This window comes from Rhipicephalus sanguineus, chromosome 6 (assembly GCF_013339695.2).
Source record: "Rhipicephalus sanguineus isolate Rsan-2018 chromosome 6, BIME_Rsan_1.4, whole genome shotgun sequence".
Lineage (NCBI taxonomy): Eukaryota > Metazoa > Arthropoda > Arachnida > Ixodida > Ixodidae > Rhipicephalus > Rhipicephalus sanguineus.
The window spans coordinates 39,121,159-39,127,158 of record NC_051181.1 but is presented as its reverse complement, the minus strand read 5'-3'; positions in this window follow the sequence as shown (position 1 = coordinate 39,127,158).

The window sequence follows — 6,000 nt, the reverse complement described above, 5'->3', positions numbered from 1 at the left end:
CAACCGTAGCTGCCTGCGAAGAGACGAGGACAGCCGAAAAAGTTCTTATGGCTGTTCTGGAGTCCGAGTAAATGATAGAGGCTCCCGTGCAGCTTTGAAGGGCCACCGCAATGGCCATTTCTTCTGCTTCGTGGGTGAAGTTGGTAACTACCGTGGCTGCGTTGACGAGCGAGGCATGGGCGTCCACCACGGACACGGCGTAAGCGCCTTGATTCCAATATCTTGCAGCGTCAACAAAGAGGACTTGCGTTTCGTTGCGCATGATCTTGGCGAGTATGGCCTTGGCTCTCGCCAATACTCCTCTCGACTGGTTACTTTCGTCGGCAACGACGATCTTTTATTTTATAATTAACTAACAGGTCAAAGCCATTTGATCTCTAAGTAGGCACTACCAGAAAAGCACATGTTTCCGAGCTCTTTGGTGGGCAAAAGCTGGCTTCACTTTTGCTGGCAAGGCGCTGCGAGAGCTTCCACTCCAGAATTTTTTTAAACCTCCTTGATGTAGACAGTCCATAGACTGTCTAAAAATGGGCTTAGACTGTCTAAATTTATTTTTGTAAGGGTACTTTTCCCGTTTCAGTGATTTTAACGGGTCCGGCGCGGCGCGGGAGTTCACCGCAAAAGGCTCAAAAGGCCCACGCGGGAGCCGGCGCCGCCGGCGCTCACTCCCCCTATTCTAGCCGACTCTAGCCATGTCTGCGGTCCGTGGTGGCGCGCTCCCTTCAAAGCGGCGAGCAGGGGCCGTATGCATGCCGCTACGGTACCTTTGCGAAATGCGGCTGAGTGCCTACGCGGGTGACCTCCGGGGTCCGGCAAAACTTCGCTACGAAGATAAGGTTCACCTTTGCGGCGGCATCGACCCGTTCGACTTCAGCAGCGATGAAGCTGTGTGTGACGTGAAGTGTTATCCTCGCATCGAGCTCACAAGGACTACCTTGTTGACACAAGCTTTGCAACAAGGGACGAGCTTCAAGCCTATAAATCGATGGACGCCCACAGTTACGTGACGAGCGGATGGGTCCAACAGCCACGAGACCACGGTCCCACAGTTCGACGAATGGGTCCAACAGCCACGAGACCACGGTCCAACAGTTCGAGACCTCGGAGACGGCAGCCGCGACGTCGTCGGAAACGTGAGTGGTGCTCATGCTTCACATTCCCCTTGCTCAGTGCTCGGACGAACTATTTTTGCGCCGCGGTAGTGTCGCTTCATAAATTCTCTTTGTGCGGAAGGGCTTCACCGTTTGCAAGCAGCTGTGGGGTGACACAAGTGGCATAGTTCGTTCGTGCTTGAGCCCAAGCCGCTTGCGATCGAAAATGATCTTTGCTGCAGGGTCCAACGACGCGCGTCGGGCATGCAGTTGCGCGCCCAGAGTTCACCTACGGTCTCGATTGATTGAATCCTAGCCGATCGACCAAAAGCGGCTGTGTACTCGCACTCCATCCGGACCTCAACAGGTTACCGTGTCCTAGGAACACGAGGGAACTAGCGATCGTGCTTCGAAACGAGTGCGGTTAAGAAAAATAGTTGTTTCATCTGCAAAACTGTTAAAACTAAGGGTACCACTGTCGCGTTCTACTCTTAAAAGCCAAGCTTAAGGGTCCTCAAATTTTTCTAGTTTTGTTCCAATGCTACTTTGTTTTTTGCTGTTATCTGAATGACACAGCGGCTACCTGCTTACGTTGACTGATGTTGCACCGCTTTTTCGGGTTCGACACTCGCAGGCAGCCATCCAAGTCTTTTCGATTGTTGATGCGTCGGAGCCACTCCGCTCTTCGTCGCTGCGTGACGTCTTTCCTGTGCTTGCATTAGTTTACAATAACTTTAGGTATGGAAAAAAAGCCGACATCAGACGCGTTCTCATGACCAGGCTTCTTCTTCGAGTGGTTGTAGCAACCAAATACGGCACAGTTCACCATTTTTGGACCCCAAGAACCTCGCACTGCTTCCCGGGCAGGCCGGGCGAGGGGGACCACAAAGATGGATGCGCTGCCTTTTCGACGCTGGCGCCATCTCGCGAGCTACGCCCCTGTGCAACCCTCCTAAGGTGCAATGGTGCAACTTGGTTAGTGTGTGGTGGCTAAAACAAACGCTCGTCGTTACAGTAGGCCTTTCGTTGAAACTTTCCCCGATATTCTGGTTTAAAAAAAAAACATTTGAGAAAACTGTCAAGCGTTTCCCAACTTCGCGTCTGAAACAACGGCACAGACTTCTTGCGTAGTTCGGTTGCGCTTGCCGCAAGCACCGTAAAACATCCTGACTTTGGCCCGCGAAACCCTCGGTGATTGGCTTCACATGTGAAAATTTGTTGACGCTGTGCAGTCGCTACTGCCGCACAGCCAAGCATGGAGCTGCACTTTATTTATGTATCGTTGAAATTGCTTTGCGATACCTTCCCATTCCTGCTATCGAGTTGCCCAGTGAGCGCATGGTTTCAATCGCACCAAACGCAACATCACGGTGAGAGAGCCTGAAGACAGCTCATGCGGAACAGTTTGTGTTTCTGCATGACTATTTGTAGTCTTTCGGTAATAGTCACTCACCGCGTTATGTGCTTGAGGGCATGATCAGATTTTATTGCTTTGTTTTTTCTTTCAATTTTCAATAAAATCTTTTGTATTCGATTCGATATTCAGTATTTTTGGCCACTATTGGGCACTATTTGATTCGAATTCGATTCGAGATGAAATTTCGCGGTTTGCACACCCCTACTTATTTCCTGTCTGTACTCATAAGTGACCTCAACTCACTTGGTAAAAATTTTTTGAACATAAGTAACACTAGGCCGAAAAAGGAGGGACAATGTGTGCACTAACTTTCCACAAAATGGTTTATTGCACGAGGCACCAATAGACAATATGGTTGTGCCTTCAAGCTTCACCGAGGTGCCATGCAGAGAGATATGTCTTCTTCCGTTTTATTTTAGCAAAATATACGGCATACTAATCATCTTGCGAAATACTCCACGTTCAAGAAAGTCAATACTTTATTCGATAAGGACAGTCGTGGAGTGCTAACAAAAGTAGTGCCCACTTTTTTATTAACCTTATTAGCTGATAAAACCTTTGTGTTCTGAAAGAAAGCTTCCCACTCACATGATCTACACTGTAACGCCAGCCATCCATCGTCGCACTTGTTTACAAGATTATAATGCTCTCTTATAAATGCCATTGTATGTAGCGCAACTAGACAGGACAACAGAAAGGAACAGACGAACACTGTTGTCCTGTCTACTTGCGCTACTTACGATGGTATTTACTATGTCGAAACACTCACCCAACATTCACTTCTTTTAAAATGCTCTCTTAACCTATAATTCCTGCAGCTACAGGTATCTGATAAATGACAGCTTCCCAGCATTCCACAAACTGTGTCCTATGTCATTTCTTGCAAGCAGTCGTCATCTTTGGTGCTTGACTGCTGATTCTGCAAATCAATTTCAGCTTGCATGGAGCTGAAAAAACTACTTGCACATTAGCATGTGATGCCAACCTTTTTATTCTGTAGTTGGATAGCGCAACGACTCAGTGGGACACACAGCACATGGGAAAGATTCACACACAGCACGTTGTTCAAACGAAAGTGTTAGTCGCAGAGGGCCCGATTAGGAAGTACTGTTCTATTGCTCTAGTCAGCTGTTCCAACAGGGATGTCGCTCAAAAAGGAATAGCTGTTGTGCCACACTTGCACAAAATTTCGCACTACATAATAAGGTTGATGTCACGTGCTAATGTACAAATAGTTCTTCAGCTCCATGAAAGCTGAAATCGATTTGCAGAATTAGTAGTCAAGCACTGAAGAAAACAACTGCTTGCCAGAAACGACATAGAACGCGGAGAAGCTTTCGTTAATTAGATACCGCTTTCCTGCAGTAAGCAGTATGTTGGGTAAACAAGCCGCTGCATGAATGATAGGTTAAGAGAGCATTGTAATCTTGTAAATAAAGCCAATGATGGGTGGCTTGCATTACACTGTAGAGCGTGTGGGTGTGAACCTTTCTTGCAGAACTCAAATGTGTTATCGAACAACAGAGCTTAACTGACGAGATTGATAATACTATAAGCTGCAAAAACTGCAAAAATCGGTACCAGTTCTGTGAGTACTTTGTCGCTGTCCTTGTCGGACAAAGAATAGACTTTCTTGAATGTGCAGTAGTCTGTGAGCTTATAAGTGTTATGTATATCTTCTAAAAACGAAACGGAAAAAGACAAATCTCAGTGCATCGCTTCTTGGTGCAGTGTGAGTGCACCGGCATTGTGTAAATATTTGCCTCGTGTGCAGTAAACCATTCTGTTGAAAGTTAGTGCACATGTTGTGTCTCTCTATTTTTGTTCTTGTGCTGCTTTTACACAAAAAATTCTTAGCATGTGCTACCAACTAGGGTGAATATTTCCCTAAACCATTGTTGCCCTGTCTTACAGCGTCCGTTGTCTTTTAACCACAGTAGTCTCTCGCTTTTTTTTTATGCTGGTGCAGGTGCATGCTTGACTGAAACATTTTCTTGGTTCATCATGCCTTTTGTGTGGAGGATTTAAATTACAATTCCAGGTATTCCCAAAACCACAATATTATTGACACACACCACTGTGGAGGAACTCTCTGATTTTGCCTATTCAAGATTCTTTAACATATCTAAACTTGCTTCATTGAGACAAAATAAGCCATTGAACTGCTGCTATGGGCGTTTACAAATGTTCAACGATTTAGCGAAGTATTGCTGCTGTGCTAGTGTTTGTCAAGAGAGCCTTCCTATTTTTGTTGCGCTGATACATGTCTGCTTGATGGAGACACCTTGTACTTTACTGTGCCTTTTGAGTGGAGGTTCCTGGACAAAGTCAATTCCATTGCTACAGCCTATGTCAAGTGGCCAACATATTGTTTGGAATTGCTACAATAAAGGTTATGCATGACCAACAACATATGTTGGAATTTGGCATTTACTTTTGGAAGCTTGGCATAACACATTCCGTACAAACTGAGTAATGAAAATGAGCCGACCCGACATTAAAATGCTTACGTTGTCTTGAGCACAATGGATTAAGCCAATGTCATGTCTTGGCCAGAAAAACACCAATTTGCCGAGATAAAAAATTCTTGAACACGGGGTGTCGCCGGAGCCATTTTGACAAGAGGACTTCTCTTCAAGGCTGGAACTTGAAGACAAGTTGGTTTGTCAAAACGTTGGCTCCAGCAACGTGCTAGTCAATTCGTTGTATCATGCCAGTGTTTTGCAGTAATGTTTTAGCTGTTCACTGTCAAGATTGAGCGATAACTAAAGGAATGCCTGGGTAATATGGCATCAGATTAATTTCTGGAGCTTCTCTAGCCTTCTCTAATCGATTGGCTGAAGAGATTTCGCTGGCCTTGTCGGTGGTGTCGCTGACAGTCCCGGGATGTCCTCACGTAACGAGCGATGTCGCCAGTAAGGCGTGGCCAGTAGTAGGCATCGGTAGGTAGGTAAAAATAGCCTTCCTTCAGGCTTGGCACCGCTAGTGCGACGCTGCCTTAATTTTCTGTTGTTGCTGGCAGACACAGCACTCGTAGACTGCGGCTACGATGTCAAGATCCGCAAACCCAGTCAGCGATTTCCGTGGGGTGACACTTTGCAAGAAGTGTGCCCTGTTCCAGCCATTTTTCTTTTTTCGCGTTTAGAGCTTTAAGGAGCCTTGCAACACTTTTCCAAGTAACCATCGGATAGTTTCACTAAAGGAGTTTATTGCCTCACGAATCGACCACCGCGAAAAGTTTAAGAACCTGCCAAGTACGATCGGAGTTAGAGATTTGTCGCACGCTGTAATTGCTTTCTCTCTGTTCTCGTCCCTGTGAGCACGCTGGAAGCTAAGCAGGGAGGGATGGCACGGGGGAAAGAAGTTACGTCACATCTGCGTCGTGACCTTGAGCACTTTTTCTTTTTTTCTCTTTGAACGCACGGCTTACTTTCAGTGTGAGCACGGGCATGTGGCAGCCTTCCGCAGTGGCCGCAGTAACCATGGAGCCCA